Raw genomic sequence first — 22454 nt, forward strand, 5'->3', positions numbered from 1 at the left:
GAAGCCTGTTTCTCCCACTCCCCCTGCTTGTATTCCCTCTCTCGCTGTGTCTCTCTCTGTCAAATAAATAAATAAAATCTTTAAAAAAAAAGAAAGTAGAAAATAACATTTCACTCATGAAAAGGGATTTTTTTTTGCCCTCATTTAGAAGAAAGATTATTTCCCTTAGACTAATTTCCTGGTAGAATTTTAGAAATTTTGAATTATTTAAAATACCAGAGTTTTGTCTTGTTTGGGGTTAAGTATGTGTGCCCTTCAAATTGCAAACTGTTTTACAATAAAAATGAAATTTTACAGAGAAGAGGTGAATGTAGGTTCAAGGGACACATTAATATACAGTAATTACAGTTACTTTCTTCATTCCACTTGTTTTTATAGATGAATAGAACTACAACAAATGACAAACTTAGTAAAGGTCTATTTGAAAGCTATGTAACTTTAGCTATATAAATAAGAGACTCCCCCAAATTGTTTTCATTACTAATGTATAAAAGCATTCCCAGAGGCAAACTGCAGATGAGATTTTCACCTACAGACCAGAGATTCAGCAGAGCCTGGAAACATGGTTGTAGAAGGGGATGGTAGTAGGTGTAATATACTACATTCCCAATAGAGGGTCATTTACAGAATGTCACCCTCAGAAGTGCCTCTTAATTTTTTGATCCTTGTGCCACCAAGGAAAACATCCAGAGATTTCTAAACCTCAGCATAGCAATGATTGCCTATGGAGTTGATGGCTGTGTAGTAGCATATCTCTTAGGTGCTCGTAGTATGATTTGTTAGTAGAAAATAATAGTGTGATAGAAAAGATAGTGTATGTCTTTAACCCAAGAAGGATTCGAGTGGTGTTCTAGGCAGAATTCTAAGCTGATCCTCAATAACCCATGGCCTTCTGTAATCCCCTTAAGTAACTGTGAACATGATGAGATATTACTCCTTTGATTAGGTTACATTATATGGCAAATGTGAAGTGATATGGCCGTACTGATATTTTATTTCCTCATTAATAATAGAGATGTAAAGAAATACTATGTGAAATGTTCCTTGCACTATGTCTGTGACAAAATAGTACTGAATTATAGTTACCATCATTAGTATTAACATTAAAAAAATTATATCATTTCATGACTTTAACTCTGCACGTAAAATTAACATAAAAAAATTCTATCATTTTCATGGTTTAACTCTGCACGTAAATATTACCAAGCTACCCTCTGTAAGAAGGCTTCCTTGATCTCTAAGACTTATATAATTTTGAGAGCTTTTTTATATGCATTCAATGCAGTATTTGTCATATTCTAGTTTATATTCTGGTACTAATTCTGGTTTCTCCCTTTGTTGTACTCCATTGTCTACCAAATTTAGTAATTAATCAAGTACTACTGATTCTACCCCTGAAATATATATATATATATTTTTTTTCCTCTCTCATATCTTGTCTGGATTACTATAATGGTGTAAGGACTAGTAAGGACTAATCTTTCTGTTACTAGTTGCATTTATAAAGTGAAGCATAGAAAATTGATAGTAAAACAGAAAACAAAGAAACAGGGCTTCTCCACTTGAAGTGCAGTTGGAGGCTCATATCACTTAATGCCCAGCTCCTCCTTGTTCTCTGCCATGACGTTTGAGAAGTCTCTAAGTTATATCTAAGCATCTGTGGAGCTTAGTTTGAAAACCCCAAGTTTGTGGTGTAAAGCCTAAATAAACCCTCTGACATCACAGAAAATTTTGAAGTTACCTGGGACTACTGAGGTTGAGACATAAAAAATTTCAAGCATTACAATCTCATCGTTAGCCAAATGTGAAGATGGATAGTAACATAGTAAGTACTGTACCATCAGAGATCTGAGTTCCCTTTGAACATTTCATAAGAAAAATATCTTGATATTTTGTACTTACAATTTGCCCAGATATTTGAAGCAAATTTTCAGTAGATCACAAATAAAATTGATACATAAGATCCTTAAAACTCTGGAAAATACAGTTTTCATGTGGAAGTATGTTTTTTCCTTCCTAGAAATTCTCTTATGCTCAAAGCTAAGAAAGATTGAGATTTAGGAAGCCCAGAGCATATATTATTTCTCAAAATCATCAAAACCTAATGTTGAACTTCAGATTCTAAAAGCCAAGTGGCAGTTTTGCTTTTTCTTTTGGTAAAAATGTGGACTGAACAGAGTAAAAATGAAAATGGAGATGTAATCTATCCATAAATAGTAATAATTTAAGTAATTTAAGTAAGACTTTTCTATCATGTGCCAAGCATTATGCCTGGTGGCAGAGATTCAGTGGAGACTGGCATAGATGTGGCTTGAAAAGCCAAAATACTGTTGTGTGTGTACCTGCTTCAAACTATCAGTTGGTTCTTATTGTTGATGTTTGTTGTTTTTACGATTCCTGTTTGATTTGATGTATACTGTGTTCACTGAGCTCCAGGTATAAACTGCATTGCTTTAGAGCCCAATATCAATACTGTTTTTTATTCCAGAGTGTTTATTCCCAAATATTGAGTTTTCATTGAGCTGCAGAGATACGTGATAGAATTATCTGCACAGGATTAAAATATATTTATAGTATGGTTTTTAAAATAAGCTAGGATATTGTATGAGTTTAGAGTCAAATAATATTTAATATATTTTAATTTACATTTTATTTAATTTTGAAAATACTTATTTTATCTCACCTTCCTTGTTTTTAATTTGTATTTCTTACTACCAGTATCATATGCAAATTTATTATAGAGAAGATCCTGAAATCAATCTATCTTCTCAAATATAGTACTTTTTCATGTGATTTAACCTTGTAACTATAGTAGCTGTATTCTGACCTCACCTCCATATTGTGATAATTAGGTTGTTACTTAATTTATGGTATCAGGTTCCATGCTGTACACTGTTTTCAAGAGCAGACTTATTCTTGTTTTCATGCTCCTGTCCAGATAGCCTCCAAGTAGCAAGATTTTTGAAAATAAGTTTTATTATAAAGCAAGCTCCATGAGGACAGAGATTTTGTTTCATTTATTATAATAGACAATGCCAACAAGTGTTTCTCAAATGTGTGTGCACACTGAAATATATTTGGTCAATGGAGGTTGAATGAATCCCTTCTAGGGTAGGGCCTACCATTCTTTAGTCTTCCCAGTTTTGGAATTTTTGTAGCAACCTATTGACAGACCTTCCTGATGTCATCTATTCTGAAAGGGCAGGACTATGAACTCAATCGATTTTATAAATATTTACTAAATTAAAGAAATTATTCTCCTCTTGACATGAACTTCCCTGAGAAAAATCCTCCCATAGACAAGAATACCATCTTGTCAACCTATTAATTTAAGTCTGTATTTTCACAAATCACCTGTCCTCATGCTTTCCTGTTTACACATCTTTCCATTCATGACAACTATATGGCCTTTGAGAATTTATTTCAGTAGAACAGGTAATTTTATTTTCCATGTTCCAGTCTCTCTTACTAATGCTAATAAAGGCCTTTGCTTCCTGTGCCTCTGTTTTCAGCTTCCTAAATGATGTGGGTATAGCTGTCTACCTTGCTTATCAATACCCTTTGGTTAATGTGGCCTGGAGCATCAGGTTAGATGCCCTGCTAGATTCATGGACCTGTTAGACCCATGTAGACCCATGAGGGAGAAGCTTCTTACGTTTCTATCTTTGAAACATGGATCAGAAATCAGGGCTTTGGGACATTTCTTCTAATTTCAATTCCATCAAGCAGAGTTTGTCTTTTCTTGCCATATTTTGATGTATACTTTAAATATCTTACAGTTTTATAAATTATACCTTGATAAAGCTAAGAAATATTATACCTTTAGACTGTTGGGTCTCAAACAATGGTGAAATACATATCCACTGAATTTGGTTAGTTTACAGTTTGGGCTAATATAAATTCTACTGCTATTATCAGTTGTGTATATGTCATATGGTGTACGTATGCAGACACATAGAAGTGGAAGTACTGGGTGCTAAGGCAGACATAACTCTGACTAGTAGCTATTACAACTGGCTGTATCAGTAGTAATGAGTGTTCCTTTTGCTGAAAATTCTTGCCAACACTTGGTGTTATTGGTTTTCTTTTTGTTGGTTCAATTAATTTCAGCCATTCTTCAGGAATTGGGGTAGTAGCTCATTGAAACTTTAAATAGTATGTCCTTGATGACTAAATATACTGAACATCTTTTCATATAAGATGTTTTCTTACTCAGATGTTTTCATCCATTAGGAGAGCTTTTATGCTTTCATTTTTCTCAATATTTTATTATGAATTTTTCAAGCATAGATTAATGTTGACAGATTTTCATGGTGAAAATAAATATAGCCATTCCCTAGATATGACCATTAATATTTTACTATATTTGCTTTATCACATTATAGCTATTCATTTAACCTCTATCCAGTTATTAATGCATTCTATTTATTTTGACGTATTTCAAAGTAAATTAAAGTAAATTTCAAAGTAAATTAAAGAGATCAGTATCATTTCTACTTTTGAAGGTTGTTTTTGAAGATTATACGATTTTATATTAGACGTTTATTCTTTTACCATTTGAAAAATGTTTTCTGTTTTCCATCATTTCTTTTGATCAGTCACTTATCAATCTTATGTTGCTCTTTGAAGGTAATGTGTCTTTTTTTTTAACTGCATTGAAAAATTTATCTTTGGGGTTTTATCTTTAGCAGATTTATTATAGTGGATCTGAGTACTGATTTATTTTAATTTACATTGCTTGAGTTTGTTGTAGCTTTATAAATACCTAGCTTAAGGTATTACATATGCTTTGGAAAATTATTCTATATCTCTTCAACTATTGCTTCTTCTTCATTTTTCCCTCCCTCTATGGCACTGTAATGACACTTGGTCAGGCCTTTTGCCCACAAGATCATAGGCCTTTTATGAATTTTTCCCATTTCCCATTTCGTATATTAACCTGGCTATGTTCTTCTGATCCTCTCCTCTGCTGTGTCTAGTTTATGTGTAAACTGACCCATTTTAGGTCTTTTATTTCAACTATTACATTCAGGTTTTTTTTTTAAACTTAATTTAAAAAATAACTGCTCTTCTTTGGAAATATCCTAAACTGTCATCTGTTTTCTTGGAACATGTAACCATAGTTGTTTTAATGTTTATTTTTGAAAACTGCAATAACTAGCTCATCTGGATGTGTATTGTTTTTGTTTTTCTCTCTCCTGGTTCAACTTGTTGCGATGTGTGGAAAATGTTTATAAAAATTGTGGAGGTCTGTATGGTAATATATTCTTTCCCCGCGGGTCTATCCTATTCTCTGGTAGGTTGCATAAGTGAAATCAAGTCACTTTACTCCAATTAAAAAACAAAAACAAAAATAATCTATAGTTGGCCACAGTTATTATAAGGTCAGTGATCATCTCCCCTTGCCCTCTCCAAATGAGAACTCATTTTACTTACTAGGGACTCTCATTCTTGGTGAACCATCCATCTCTCCTCCCTCTGCAATATTAAAATCCACTCTGGTTTTGAGCAGCCTTTTGCTGAATGTCTTGGCCTCTTGGCCTGGTGCAGCTTAAGACTTCAGCAAATGCTTCAAATGGAAGAAAATACAGTGTTCAGCTTATTTACTTGCACTTCTCTCTTGGGAATCTTGGCCCTTCAGATCTGCTCTCTTGATAGCTTCACACTCTAATTTTTCTTTCACCAGCCTATGAGATAGCCCAAAGCTATGCTAACTTCTCTGCTTCTTAGCTGAAAGTCTTCCACTGAAATCTTATCTTTCCTCTTCCTAAGTTTGGGCCAAATCCTGAGCTTTCAGAGTCATTTTCATCCCCCCAGGTGCCTTTTCTCTGTGATCTTCTATCCTCAAGTTCTCATTGTCTCAAAAGCCCCTGTTGCCTTAAAATATGATATTTTTGTTTTGTTTTCTTTTGTATTCAGCTTTTTCTCTTCTCAGAAATAGTGTTTTTCTGAAAGGATATCTATCGTAATTAGAAATGGAAGACCCAAGGATTTAATTTATGTAAAAAATATTGGTTCAAGAATGAGTGGAGTTTTTCTTGATTTCAGGGGCTGAATTTTGACCTATATTAGAATGGGCTGAACAACATGGTATCTGTGTTAGATAGATCCTTTTCTCTCTGGCTCCCAGCACTCTTATACCTAGCCACGTACAGATGTAGATGGAGGCAAAAAGTTGAATGAGGTATTTTCACTCAGTTTTCAACAACTGGAAATGTTCAGGAGTTAGGCAAGAGGAGAAGTTTTGTAGTATCTTCAAGGAAAAAACTATATGGCCCTGGAACTAAGAGGTCTCAATAGAAGACAACTTCACTTTTACTACTTGATTTTTGTTTGTTTGTTTTAGCTTAGGTAGTACTGGGAACCAACATCCTTAACAATGGCATCAGGGTTGTCCTGCAGGATACCAGCAGCCATGGTAGCAACATAACTCAGAATTCAAGTGGCTTTTTGGACAGAAAACATCCAAAAGGATGCTGAGAACAAATGTATGATAAGAATGTTGATTAGTACCTGAGAGACACAATCAGGGATGCCAGCAGGCTAGTGGGAAATGAAGTAGCATGGGAGGTAGAAAGGTTTAGTGAAAGTTGGTGAAATAAAGAGGTATTCTGTTTATGCATTTTTAGCTTTAATTTTTGAAATTCTGACTCAAAGTCTATCTCATTTATATAGTATAGTACAAAAGACCTTGATGATCTCTGACCACACACATTCTTTTCTTTTTCCCTTTACCTACATTAAAATTAATTTTATACATTCTTTTAGTTTGTAATTTCTATCTGTATGATTAAAGAGAAACATATGTGGTAATACAGTATGCATTATTTTTTAAAAGGATTTATTTATTTATTTTAAAGAGGGAGAGAGGAAGAGAGTGGGGGGAGGGGCAGAGGGAGAAAGAGAATCTCAAGCAGACTCCCCATTGAGTGCAGAGCCCGATGGGGGGCTCGATCCCAGGACCCGAACCAAAATCAAGAGTGAGACGCTTAACTGACTGAGCCACCCAGGGGCCCTTACAGTGTACATTATTATCCTATTGTTGCTGTAGCAAATTGCCACAAACTTAGTGGCTTGAAACAATGAAAATTTATTATCTTGCAGTGTTATAGGTCAAAGTATCACTGGACTAAAGTGAAAGTGTCAGTAGGGCTGTATTCCTTCTGGATACTCTAAATGGAAATATCTTTCCTTGTCTTTTCCACTTTCGAGAAGCCAACTTCATTCTTTGGCTCACGACCCTGTATATCACTCTCCTCTGCTTTCATTGTCATAAGTCTTTCTCTGATTCTGACTTTTATGACTTCCCCCTTATAAGGACCCTTATGATTACACTGAGTTCACTCAGACAATTAAGAATGATCTTCTTATTTCAAGATCCTTAATTACATCTGCAGAATTCCTTTTTCTATTTTCAGCAATACATTCACACATTCAGGAGATTAGGGCCTGGACATACTTGAAGGCCATTGATCTACCTACCACACTGAGTATAGAATTTCTTTTATATTCCTCCTAAATCAATTAAACTATTCTAAAAAGAATAAGGTACTCCTAATATATCCATTGGTTCATTGGAATCATCTTTAACATCTAGTGGGTACTTGGAAACTACTTGGACAATATTCACTGGAGTAGACTGATGGTTGGCAAATCTTAAGCGCCAAAATCCCTGAATAAAATGAGTAGACATCAATGGTCTATTTAATATAGGAATATTTTGATCATATTTGACATACAGAGAAATGATATCTCTAGAAGGGTCTGTAAAAATGAGCATATAAATTTTGTTAAAAAAATGAAGATTTCTGATTGAGCATAATAAGATTTTATTGCTTGTCCATGTAGATCTATACTCTGGGCTAAATTGTTCTGAGCTCTAGGCTTGGGAAACAGGCAGATCTATATAGTTTGGATGATCTTTATTATAATTCCTTCCAGTGAATTGTTCACTTAGAAATATTGTGGAAGTTCATTACTGTGCAATCATATGTACATTGGGGCCACACACATTGGATCCAATCCTGTGTTTAAATACCTTTTATACTTTTAAAATTCAATTACTTTCCCCACTCATCAGCTGGCTTCTTGAAAGAGGTTGTTCACAGCAAAAAGCTAGTACTATTCTTGAAAAAGAGAACATATTTTACTCATCTAGTTACCTCATAAGACTGGGACCATTAATTTAACACCACATTTTCATAGATTGTTTTTTGTTTAATGAATTAGACTATTAACTTTGGAACTATGAACATTGCAAACAGCAGATGGCCATTTAGAAACTTCTCATTTTCCTTGACATTTATACAGTTTGATATTCTATGTTTCCCAGTGCTAAAAATATAATTATAAGGAAAATAGTGATTATGTATTAAAACATAAAGTTACTTATTAGAATGAAAATACTTATTTAAATGCGAAAAGTATGTTTATAACATCAGATTTTAATGTTATTGAAGCAGGTCAAAAATTTTTTCAGAGCAAAACCTCAACTGTGTCAGTGATTAACTAGCAAGAAGATAATAGCTGTGTTGCTTTTAATGCCAAAACACTTGGTTGAATGTTTTTTATTTTGTTTTAAAGTATCTATAGAGTCACATTTCAGAGTGATAGGTCGATTTATGGGGCAAATAAAATTGTACTGTGGAGTGAAAACAATGACAGTAATAAAATAGCAACTACTATGTTGAGTGACAATTAATCCTCCAGGCAGTGAATTACATGTTTTACCTACATTATTTCCTTAAACCTTCACAATTAATCCAACATATCAGGTAATAAAATCTCCATTTCAGAGCTGAGAATGCTGATGTAAGTAAGATTAAGTAATGTGCCCAAGATGATCCTGCTGTTGTTGTTTCAATAATCTGACTTACAAGTTAAAGGTTGACAAAGAAGGCCTTGCCATTCCCCTCAGCTTGATTAAACTTTGGGCAGACTTCTTCTTGACTCTAGGCCTCTAATTTCCCTTTTCTTAAAACATTTACTTTAGAGAAATCTTTCATGGTAAATTCTTCCTTTGCCTCTTTGATATATAAATCTTTGTTTTAAAGTCTTTTGTCATTTTACAACCCAGGTCTGTTTTCCTCTAGGCCCTGGAAGTTATCCCACTGAAATGTAATCATCCAGGAAGACAGTGCCCTTGGCCCCCAGTCTGTATAGAGGGTAGGAGCCTCACTTGGGTGGGTGCCTTGCTCCAAGTTGTAAAACTACCACCTGTCATGAAGTTACAAGAAAGTTTAATTTTCCTTTGGTTAAGGCCAATTAGCAAACACAAATGGCCTGCAATGCCTCCTATGCTCACTCTTAGAAATCCTTCTGCTCTTTGTTTCAGTGAACATGAGTTCAGAATGTGTCTGGTCTCGCTCCCCTACTGCATTCCCCTTGAGTGGAGACTTCCTTCCCCATTCACATTTGTCTAGTGCAATTATTGTCTCAGTTTCTGAATCATTCAGCCCCTGCTTTCTTTCCCGTATGATGATATTATAGGAACAATAATCTAGCTTCCTGGAAAAGAAAGTATTTGTATTTATATCTCGTTGTTTTAAAGGTAAACGTCAAAAATGTTTTAGATTGAGTTATGGAGTTATATTTTCCTGTTTTTTTCCCCCCGAATCCATACATCTGCACACACAATATTGTGCATGTGTATAGGTGTGTGTGTGTTTTCTGATCCCCAAACACACTGTAAAGTTCTGTTGATTTGCATATTAACACCTTGCTTTTTGTGTGTCTGTGCACACACGGACACAAGTGGAATAACTACAAGGAGGTAGGTTTGGCATCCATACTAAAAATAAGACAGCAGGGATAAAACAAAAAATATATATATTCACATGATATGACAAGCAATTTTTAAGCACTTTTTAGATGTTTATTCATTTACTTTTCCAAACAAAACTATCCCTAACCCACAATGTGAACATTAACCACATTGTGCATTGTGGATGAGAAAACTGAAACACAGTGAGGTTTCTAAACCATTTCAGAGGTAAAGATACAAGGCACAGTGAGTTTAGTAAATTCCTCAAGGACAGAAAGTTAATAACCGACACAACTGGGATTTGAAATCCCGGTCAGTTTACCTATAGAATCTGAGGACTTCATCTTTCTGTCACACTGCCTCTCTTTGCTCCATATACCAAGCACCATGCAGAGACCACAAAACCTACCAAGAAGTCATCTGATTCTTGAATTCGTATGATCATGCAACTCTAATTGTCCATGATTATCTTAGAAGCCCAAATAACTCAAGATAAACTGTAGACCCCTCTGAAAAATAGACTCTGCACTAAATTTCATATGCTAGTCATAAGGCAAGAACATGGTGATCACAGTGACCAAGAACAAGGATCTAAAAGATTTAACCACTGTTAGAGTTCCATTATGGAACAGAGGCTGAGCACGGAGCTGCTGCTAGACTAAGCGATTTCAGGGAATTATTCCAAAATTGGTCATTGTAGTATTCTAGCCCAGCAGTCACAAGGAATACAACTCAAATAGCATAAAAACACTCCTGAATTAGGATTGTCTCAGTGGTTTACATTTGTATGGTCTCTTAAGACCATATGTAATCAACACAATGGAATTGACACTATGGATAATTGTCAGAAGGATAGTCAGAAATATAATTTCTCTCATCACATTATGGTTAAGTAAACTGAATGGGGAAAGACAAGGTCCCTCACTTGATCTAAGTGCTATGTAACTATAGGATGAAGAAGACAGGGTTCACATGATTCACTTCAGGAAATGAGAACACTTAGGGGCTTCAGCTGGCAATAAATGTGATATCTGTCAATGGTATGATGTGCCAATCTTGCCCAGTCACCTAAATAATGGTGCCAGCATAGGTGGTGGGAGTGTTACATAAGAATAGGTACCACTCAGGGGCGTGGGGTGGGGGGTGGTGGTGCCTGACTGGCTCAGTCATTAGAGCATGTAACTTTTGATCTCAGGGTTGTGAGTTCAAGCCCCATGTTGGGTGTAGAGCTTAAGAAAAAAAAATTTTTTAAATAGGTACCACTCCACTTTGTATCTGTTATCAGAATATCCTTGAGATAACACAATTATTAGAGAGAACTGTTCTTTATAAGAACCATGTAAATGAAATAAAATGTATTCAAAAGCAACCAGCTAGGCTAGAGATGTGTCAGAACTATTTAAGGAACAAATTAAAAACCAGGGCAAAGTTCAGCCTGGGGAAGTACATTTGCAGAAAAACATTTAACATTCTGTATAACTTATGTCATGACCTGGTAACAGGTGTTGGAAGCTCTAGAGATCTACAATTTTGCAAACAGATCTTTTGATGCAACAGGCTACACCAGTGTCTCATTAATAGGCTCCTCAAGGTTCAGGCCTCACTTTACAATTTGAAGAAATTGTACAAGATTAAATATTCAGGTGGAAAGTTAAATTAGATAGCTGTATTGTGCCCTTCTAACTTTTGATTCTATGATTCTGTTAAGTGAATTTGTTGAATGATATGGCAATTTGCAACATGTAAGATGTAAGTGCTCAGGTGATGAGGGGAATGTGGTAAATTATACTTTGGAAACATGGTTAGTAGCTGAATTTCAGCCCATTTGTAATATCACATGCATGTCTTGGATTCTAGAAGGGTGATATAATGGCAATCACTGTATGTAGATAGTTACTAATTTTTGTGCCTTGAAAGAAAAAAAGAGGCAAATATATGGGATGCAGTCACATACATTTTTTAGGCTAAAAATCAAAGGAACAATGATGTCAGTAAAGGAGACCAGCAGTGGTAAGTTAAAGGAGGTGTTTCTACCAACAAAACATCAGCTCAAGGAGTCCTCACAATGGACTTTAACTTGAGGAATTTACCGAGGCTCAGGTGACCTTTATTCTTGTGCTGGAATAAGATGACTTTCTCTCTTCTCCACCCACACACTCACATACATGGACTTTCATTTTATGGGAGCCCTTGGGAAGGCAGAATAGCAAGGAGATGCAGTTGTGGTAGTAAAGGATTCAAGAAAATGCAGGGATGGGGGATAGTCTAAACTTAATTTACTAAGTTGGTCATTTCCTTCTTCTAAGACTATGTTTCTTTCAATTTAATAATCTGGATAGTAGTTCCAGTGGGTTTAGTGAACTTTCTGTCTCATCCCATTGTCTGCAGTTTTGATTAGTTTAAATCTCAGCGGTCAACTCTATTTTTTTTTTTTATGTGCAAGATCTTGGGGAACATCTCACTATTCCTTATGTACTGTTCACAAAGAAAACATAAAATATGGAGCCAGATACCAGAAATCCATTGGAAGGACTGTAGTAAGCCAAATGATTACTTCCATCACTTTTCTCCTGAAGGAAATACCTCAATCTCTCCAATAAACATTTATTATATAACGAATGAAGAAAATGAAACATTTTTATCACTCTCAGCTCTGTAATATATTTTTAATCAAGCTACAGTAAGAATCTCAAGTGGATCATAGACCCTCAGGCACCTCTGCTAAGATAAGTTAACCAAGGTGACTGAATTGCAGTCCTGCCCTAATATTTTTAAAGAAATGAAAAACCTTTCCATTTTTGATCAGAAATTGCTTCAGTGGATAAACCCACGTCCTCATCTCCCTGCTAAATCCCTGCATTTCTACGTTGTGAAGGATAGGACAAAATCTCTTCCTTAGTGCTTCATCCAGGACTTATTTTTCTTAATTTGTTTCAAAATTCATATTATATTTTGTGTTAGGTGATTTGATCAACTACAGAAAATAATGCAGCGTAAGTTTATAAGATCAAATTATCTTTTACTATTTCCCTTTTCATTTAACATTCTCTGATAACTTACAGAAGGCCTACAATATGCTGGATACAGAGATTTAGCAGAGGGGCAGAGCATGCTAAAATATAACACTTGTATGGCCATTACATTCGTATTCTCAAGACACACAGAGGAGGACATAACCCTATCAAGGTGAGCAGGGGCATGACAAGGAAGGCTCCGAGAAAGAAGAAACATTTTTTTTGAGCTGAGGCTTGAACCAAAGGGAGAGAATCAGAGGTAAAGGGCTTTAGGCAGATGGACCAGCAAATGTGAAGGCCCAGTGAAAATGAATAGCATACTTAGAAAATAATTGGGATTGAAAACTTTCTTAAACATGAGATTTTATATTTTAAAATTAAAAATCCAGTCTAATGCCATAGATTGTTCACTTAGTACTAGGCTATCTAATACACATTTTTGATCTGACAGGGAAAAATGAACAAGAGAACATAGGGCAAAAAAAGATTTGGAGGTAATTTCATGCTCTTTTCCGCAACCCATTGGTTGAGACTAAGGTCAGAGGTCAAGGGCAGAGCAAGCACTTCTAGCCCAGGGTTTTAGTCTGTTCTTTTTCCTCCTCCTGCAGTGTAATTGAGTCAGAAATCCGTTCCCCAGGAGCAAACTTCAGGCATTTTTTTTTCTCTTTTTTATTGTTATGTTAATCACCATACATTACATCATTAGTTTTTGATGTAGTGTTCCATGATTCATTGTTTGTGCATAACACCCAGTGCTCCATACAGAATGTGCCCTCTTTAATACCCATCACCAGGCTAACCCATCCTCCCACCCCCCTCCCCTCTAGAACCCTCAGTTTATTTTTCAGAGTCCATCGTCTCTCATGGTTCATCTCGCCCTCTGATTCCCCCCCTTCATTCTTCCCCTCCTACTATCTTCTTTTTTTTTTCTTAACATATATTGCATTATTTGTTTCAAAGGTACAGATCTGTGATTTAACAGTCTTGCACAATTCACAGCGCTCACCATAGCACATACCCTCCCCAATGGCTATCACCCAGCCACCCCATCCCTCCCACCCCACCCCCCACTCTAGCAACCCTCAGTTTGTTTCCTGAGATTAAGAATTCCTCATATCAGTGAGGTCATATGATACATGTCTTTCTCTGATTGACTTATTTCGCTCAGCATAACACCCTCCAGCTCCATCCATGTCGTTGCAAATGGCAAGATCTCATTCCTTTTGATGGCTGCATAATATTCCATTGTATATATATACCACATCTTCTTTATCCATTCATCTGTTGATGGACATCTTGGCTCTTTCCACAGTTTGGCTATTGTGGACATTGCTGCTATAAACATCAGGGTGCACGTACCCCTTCGGGTCCCTACATTTGTATCTTTGGGGTAAATACCCAGTAGTGCAATTGCTGGGTCGTATGGTAGCTCTATTTTCAACTTTTTGAGGAACCTCCATACTGTTTTCCAGAGTGGCTGCACCAGCTTGCATTCCCACCAACAGTGTAGGAGGGTTCCCCTTTCTCCGCATCCCTGCCAACATCTGTTGTTTCCTGACTTGTTAATTTTAGCCATTCTGACTAAACCTCATGCATTTTAAATAATTTGTCTGCTTTGGCAACAAAATCTTTATGCTAAGTTGGCTTAATTATGTTATGGTATAGATTAAAAATTAGGTTTTTACATTTTGTTGATATTAGCTATTCTCTGTGAGGTCTCAGAATTGCCAAGTGGCTTAGCCTTCCTAAACTTTAGCTTTCCCATCAATAAAATAGGAATGTAATATTTTATCTATTCTGAAACACTTTTGATTGTAAGGTACTCCATTTTTTTATATACCTCTAAGAAAAAATTTGGCCAATTCAACTTTATTTTTATTTTATACTGATTGGGATAATTCTTATAGTCTTTATTAGGTAGAGGTTTTATAATATAACACCAGTATAGGGGCGCCTGGGTGGCTCAGTCATTAAGCATCTGCCTTCAGCTCAGGTCATGATCCCGGGATCTTGGGATCAAGCCCCGCATTGGGCTCCCTGCTCTGCGGGAAGCCTGCTTCTCCCTCTCCCACTCCCCCTGCTTGTGTTCCCTCTCTCGCTGTGTCTCTCTCTGTCAAATAAATAAATAAAATCTTTAAAATATATATAACACTAGTGTATATATAAAAGAAAAATATAAACAAGATATTGACTAGGACTCAATTTTCAACTCAAATTGATTGATCTCCTTGTTTGTACATACAATGCCATCTTTTGTGCCATAAATAACATTGGTGATACAACATCTCAAGATAATTCATAAAATACTTAAAAACAAAATGGTACCGAGCTCTTAAATTGACTTTGAAATAAACTAAATCTAGCCTATTTTTTACTTCAATTTTAGCAATGTTTATAAACATATTTGCTTCACTACCTCCCCTTTCCACAACTGTTTGGTCCCTCAAGGTTAAAATAATGATTAAGTATTGCCTCTTGGATTTTCTTCCAAGCTTTTGACACCCAGTCTACAAATTTTGATATTGCTACTCTTCATGGTTATTAATGCTTAGGCATCAACAACCATATCATAGCTGGCCCCTGGCCAACATCGGCTATAAAATATCATTGCTTGTAAGATATCATTACTTGTAAGATAAACGTTGATTTCAGAGATCTTAAAATAAGATATGATCTTTGATGTCTATGAAACAGCATTAGTGGCACCTATCTCCTATATGAATGATAATTGAAATAATTTAATAAACAAGAATTTATTGAGCACTTAGCAAACTTTTAGTGTAGAATAAGAACTTGTTATTGACCAGTTTGAAAGCTGGTCAGCACTTTTTTTAGGATTACTTTTCTTCAGAAATCAAGATACCATGTTACTTCAAAGAATAGAGAACAATAAAATCATTATTTTCCCGTTTAATATTGAGTCTAAGTCAGCATGTAAGTATCAGATTTGGCAGCATTGTTGTTACTTTCCATAATAAAAGAGTGTTTCTGATCAAATATAGTTTAATGTTTATCTTTTTTCCCCTAGCAGTACATTCTAGAATTCCTGCAAGACACAAGGGCTAATATCGGTAACATTTCAGTTATGAAGCTATCACCTCTTTTCCTTGCTTTTGCACACATTTTATTCCTCCAATGTGTGTTACACATATAATAGTGTGGGACACATGTGGAAAACTAACAGAGAAAGAAACTAGTGCATTTTAGACACATCGTTTTATAACAACACATGGAGAGAAAATGAAACCACACATAATTGTGCTTTTACATCATAACTGGATATACTTTATTATAAAACTTTTGCCATACTTAAATTTCTTTCTTTAAGATTTTATTTATTTATTTCCATAGCTGTGATCCTTTAGAACAGGAGGTAATTTAAAAGAAGATATGGCTCATTGAACCTTGTAGAATATATTAATTTATGTCACCAGTCTAAACACTATGGGAGTATGGCAATGGACACACTTTAATTCAGATAAAATTTCTCAAAGATTCTTTTTTTTTTTTTTTTTTTTTTTATAGATTTTATTTATATATTTGACAGAGAGAGACACAGCGAGAGAGGGAACACAAGCAGGGGGAATGCGAGAGGGAGAAGCAGGCTTCCTGACGAGCAGGGATCCCGATGTGGGGCTCGATCCCAGGACCCTGGGATCATGACCTGAGCCGAAGGCAGACGCTTAACGACTGAGCCACCCAGGCGCCCCTTCTCAAAGATTCTTAATAAAAATAATAAAAATCACCTAAAAACTGTAAACCATTTTTCCTTTTTGATTTCCACCTCTTACCAACATTCTCATACCCAGGAAGTGTTCAGGAGGAGTCACATTTCCATCTTGATCTGTGTATCAGCATTTTTGCTTTTTAAGGTCCTCACTTATTTTTCTTATGATATCTCAGTGACTGTGACATTCAACCCAATATTTTATTATTTTTATTTATTTTTTATTTTTTTAAAGATTTATTTATTTATTCCAGAGAGAGCCAGAGTGTGTGTGTGTGAGTGGGGGGGAGGGGTGAGGGAGAAGGGAGAGAGAATCTTCAAGCAGAAGCCTGCTGAGCACAGAGCTCAGTGTGGGACTGGATCCCAGGACCCTGAGATCATGACCTGAGCTGAAATCAAGAGTCTGCCGCTTAACCCACTGAGCTATCCAGGCGCCCCTCAATCCAGTGTTTTAGAGTTTGAGTTCTTTACCCATACCCCAAATTGATAGATGATAAATACCTAGAATTATAAGAAATTAGCATGCCATCTAGGGGAAAGAAAGACATACGGCTGTTGTTTAACAAATAAGGAAATGTAACACTTCAGATTTTGAGCAGCTTTGGTTCCATTCCCACACCATTCAACAGGGAGCCCATAATTTTAGGAACTGTCTCACTGTCTCTCAAACGTAACTGTGATTATTGACATACACTTCTAAAACACAAATTCTCATACCCCCCTACACGCATGCAACCAACAAAACAAATAAAACATTTAAATGAAAACTTTAAAAATAAATAAAACGAGGGCGCCTGGGTGGCTCAGTCGTTAAGCGTCTGCCTTCGGCTCAGGTCATGATCCCAGGGTCCTGGGATCGAGCCCCGCATCGGGCTCCCTGCTCGGCGGGAAGCCTGCTTCTCCCTCTCCCACTCCCCCTGCTTGTGTTCCCTCTCTCGCTGTGTCTCTCTCTGTCAAATAAATAAAATCTTTAAAAAATAAATAAATAAATAAATAAATAAATAAATAAAACGAACAAAAACAAATCAAAAATACAAAAATGTAAAGAATAAGCCAAGACACAGTAAAATCTCAGGCTAATAAATTCCATAAACTCAATTATATAATAAATTTAAGCTAATATTATTTTATACATATTTCCGTAACTTGATGAAAGTTATTTCTCGTAATTAGAATTTAAATATATGGAACTAAATGGATTTTAATTATTAATTCTAAGATGAGATTAGAAACTAGAGCTTCAGTGCAATAGACACTGGAGTGAAAAGTTATCATCTTTATAGTTTGATATGTAATGTTTTATGTTTCTTTTTTCTGCAACCCAAGATTGCATCATATCAGAATTGCTAAATGTCAGAATTAAAATGGATGTTTGGCATGTCATGTGCAAAAGAAACACACACATTCAGACTTCTTACGTGAGTCTCACTAGCTTCAGCCAGTGCATTTTAAAACAATAAGCATAAAGACTGAATTCTAAGACATCAATATTTTATGAAAGGACTTTGGGAGAAATATTCATCTTGTTGGAATCTTTATCACATTCTAATTGTTTAATTTTGCAATGATTGCATCTCTAGTTTTGAAGCATAGTGGAAATTTTATTTTTAAGTGGAGATGGACTGAAACAAATTTTATACAAACATACTTGAATTTCTCCCTAAATGACATAAAATAATGGCAGCAAAGGGAAGTAGCTAAAAATGGTAAGCATTAAATGAGGACTTGTCCAGAGAAAGGATGATAATATAAAATCCTGCAATGAACCCAGAGGACAGAGAAAAACATGGCTGCGTAGAGGCTATAACAGATAGGGAGAAGAGGATGGTGGCTTCAACAGCTGAATTCAAGAAAATTCATGTGGCAGAGTTTTACCCAGCAGAATGGTGGTGAAAGACAAACAAATAATAACAAACACAAGATCTGAATCGCTTATCTGTCTTTGAGACACCCAAATCTGTTCAAATCTGCCTGTATACACTTGGGGGAGAATCTTGATGATTCATCAATGATGAATGAATCATTGGAGAGGACATAATCCTCCCCTTCCATTTTCTTTCTCTTTCTCTTCTCACCATTAGTATAAATGTAGGTGGGAAGATGAAAATAAAAAAAAAATGTCTTTTAGAGATGACAAATACTTCTGTTTTTTTGTTCTTTTATGTAAAACACCATAAAGCAAGTTAGTCTCTAAGGGAGAATAAGGTAAAAGAATGTAATTCATAAATTCAAACAGAACTCACCATATATCAAGGCATTTGAGACAGAATGGATTAATTATATGTATTGTGATAATGGACATTGTGGTTGTGTATCTTTATTAACATCATTAGGAGGTAAAATCAATGACATTTGTAAGAGGGGATCAAGTTTCATACAAAAATATGGAATGTGAAATTCAAATTCAAGTAAAGGATTTAAACAAACATAACAACTAACTTGGAGTTTAAAACACAGGCATTATAAAATATTTTATGGAGGGAAAAGGTAAAGCTGAATTAGAATCTTAGAAAATTTATGTTAAAGTTAGAGATTGTTCTGGAGATTTGTTATTTCAAGGGAAGAAATAACATCTAACAACTGTTGATCACCCATTCTGGGCCAAGCTTTGTTCTTAGTACTACAGTGCTGCACTTAAACTTTACAACAGTTTTCTGAGGTCAGGACTACAGTTACCACTCTTTTAAAGATTAGCAAACTGATACACAAAGTAGTTAAGTATCTTACCTAAGGTTCTATATCTGATAAGTTATTAACCAAGATCCTACTCTAAGTAGTATGATTCCAGACAGTTCTGGAAGTTGAGGCTGCTTAGTGACTTGTTCAAACTCACAAAATGACTCCCGTAGCATATGGGACACATTGTATACCTGAACAAACAGGAAAATAAAGCATCTTACAATTTTTGAATGTTTAAATAAATAATAAAAACACCTCCTTTAGTTCTAAATCCTGTTGTTCTAATAATAGCTGTGTGTGCCAAGAATGTACAAAACTTACTGTCAAAAGAAATAAAGCAATTCCAGTCATTTCTATTTGAGTCATTTCGAAGTCTTACTTTGTTTTGATGTAACTAGTTTCCATTTAGGATTACAGCCCTCAGGAAAGTGCAGCACACTACAGCACTGATCTCTGGGGGGAGCAGATAGAAAATCATGCACAATTTAACCAATTTCACATTAGGCTTTACTCTAATTTGTTTTGCGAAATGTCAAAAACACTGGTAACCAGGTTTTAAAACCAAAAACTGTCTTCTTATTTTCCACTCCCTCCTCCCCCTTTTTGCCTAGGATTTTTATCATGATTTAATGCTATTATGATGTCTCCTGAATTATCAAATAAAGTTTGAGGGCAGCAATTAACTTTTATTCTACTGTTGCCATGTGCCTGGCACTTTGCATACAACATCTCCTTTACCCCTCTCCACATCCAAATCAGGATCAATATCCCTATTTATAGACAAACTGCTAAAGAGTAATGGAAGCAGAATTTGAACCAATGTCTTTCTGGTTCCAAAGCCCAGGCCCCTCCAGATGTGCCAAATGACCCAACGTGGAGTTAATCTCTTGATTATGGTAACATAGTATTTTTAAAATTATCTTCCACAAATGGTTAAGGCTAACTATTTTATAACTTTAAAAATTTGATCCACATTGATGTGATAAATATCATAATTCTTTAATTAAAATATTTATTTTCTGGGGGCGCCTGGGTGGCTCAGTCGATTAAGTGCCTGACTCTTGATTTCGGCTTGGGTCATGATCTCGGGGTCGTGGGATTGAGCCCCGTGTTGGGCTCTGCACGGGGTGTGGAACCTGTTTGGGATTCTCTCTCTCCCTCTCTTTCTGCTCCTCCCTTCACTTGCATGATCTCTCTCTCTCTTTCCCTCCCTCTCTCTTGCTCAAAATTTTGTTGTTTTTTTTTTTACTTTCTGTATCACTTAAGAGTTTACTATATAAGTAAAGTGTGTGTGTGTGTGTGTGTGTGTGTGTGTGTGTAATGGAATATTACTCAGCCATAAGAAAGAATGAAATCTTTCCATTGGCAATGACGTGGATGGGGCTAGAGCGTATTATGCTAGCAAAGTAATTCAGTCAGAGAAAGACAGATACTATATGATTTCACTCATATCATAGAATTTAAGAAATAAAACAGATGAACATAGGGGAAAAAAGAAAAAAAGAGGGACAAACCAGAAAATAGACTCTCAACTCTAGAGAACAAAGTGAGGGTTACTGGATGGGGGTGGGCAGTGGGACGGACTAAATGGGTGATGGGTATTAAGGAGGGCACTTGTGATGAGCACTGGGTGTTTTATGTAAGTGGTGAATCACTAAATTCCACACCTGAAATTATTATTATAATTAGTGTGTTCAAATGTGAAAAAATAAAAGAAATAAAAATATACAGATTATTCCATTTATAAATCATATTGAAGAGGCTATAATAAACCTGGGTATGTCACCATCTTTGGACTAGAGGAAGCCTAAATACATCTGGATTTTGAGTCAGAACATAAGACAAAAAATAAAAATAGTTCTTGAAAAGAAACAAAGCTCAAAGTTTTAAAAATCATGTCAAAAATAAAAAGAGTATTTTTTACTACTAAGCAAAAAATAGTATTTTTACTATTAAACAAAAAGGCACTAATGTGAAAAATATCTGTATGAGTATGATACAAGGAACCCATCAATGAGACTATCAGAAGTAAGGATGTTAATGGGGACTGCATTCTGGATCTGAGTAGAAGGAAGGAAAAATAATATTCCAAATAACAAGGAAATAAAATAACAGATTCAGAGGCAATGAATGATATGAGAATAACATGTACATCTTTGTGCAAGTACATACAAAAATCTTAGATAACACTTTTCTGGGAAAAAAATCACCAAATGAAGAAATAAAATGCTTTGTGGGAAAAGCAGTATGGGATTGTTTGAAACTTTATCCAAGGATTATCTCCAATAATGACCAATTATAAACCCAGGAGATTTTAATTCTGGTTTCCGTGAAACTTTTAAAGAGAGTATAATTCCCATGCTACATATAAACTATTCAAAAGCTATGCAAAAATCACAGCAATATGCTGTAGTGGTAAAATTGTATCCCTGAGATATTTTATTTTTAAAATATGCTATTGGGGTGCCTGGGTGGCTCAGTTGGTTAAGAGTCGGCCTTTGGCTCAGGTCATGATCCTGGAGTCCCAGGATCCAGCCCCTCATTGGGCTCCCTGCTCAGCAGGGAGTCTGCTTCTGCCTCCCCTCCCCCACTCCTCCTCTCTAGCTCCCTCTCTCCCTCTCTCTCAAGTAAATAAATAAAATCTTTAAAAAAATGAAATATGCTATTAAATACAACTTTCAATGAGAAAATAGAAAGCCCTGGGCTTGAAAATTCAGATTTTTTTCTAGAGGAACAATATTTTTCCAACACGAATTTTAGTAATAAGTTGGATTTTTGTAATAGTTTTCTGTACATAGCAAGAAAGTTAAAGCATCATTTAGTAAATCTACATTTGATTTCTTCACATTTTACTGAAGAATATAAGACTGTCCTTTTCTACCGCAACATATACTATGTTAGTATAGTTCTTTTTAAACAATGTTCACATTTTTGTCAACTCCATACCTGTACTGCTAATTGCTATGGTAAACAAAATTTAAAAGCGTAGAAATGGAATTAGTACAACAAAATTTAAAGACGTAGAAATGGAATTAGTACAACACTAGTTCCCTTATTTCTGTTCTTTGAATTCTCAAAGGCTGTACCTTCCTATTCCATGATGGTAAGGTATAATTGTCTATGTAAGGGATAAAGAAAATTGTGTTTCCTAAAATTTCAGTTAAGTTTTAGCCTAGGCAATTATGAAAATTGATGTAAATTTATTGAGAGGCATGAATACTGGCATAAAATCTGACAAAGAAACCACAAAGTAAGAATCCTACCATTAAGA

At 35.4% G+C, this 22454-nt stretch overlaps 1 pseudogene; it reads right to left on the reverse strand.

The window, feature by feature from the left end:
* Positions 1 to 19549, reverse strand: part of LOC118520703 (small ribosomal subunit protein uS2 pseudogene) — a 35888-nt pseudogene extending 16339 nt beyond the window's left edge.
* Positions 19550 to 22454: the final 2905 nt, after the last annotated feature.

Source organism: Halichoerus grypus, chromosome 11 (assembly GCF_964656455.1).
Source record: "Halichoerus grypus chromosome 11, mHalGry1.hap1.1, whole genome shotgun sequence".
Lineage (NCBI taxonomy): Eukaryota > Metazoa > Chordata > Mammalia > Carnivora > Phocidae > Halichoerus > Halichoerus grypus.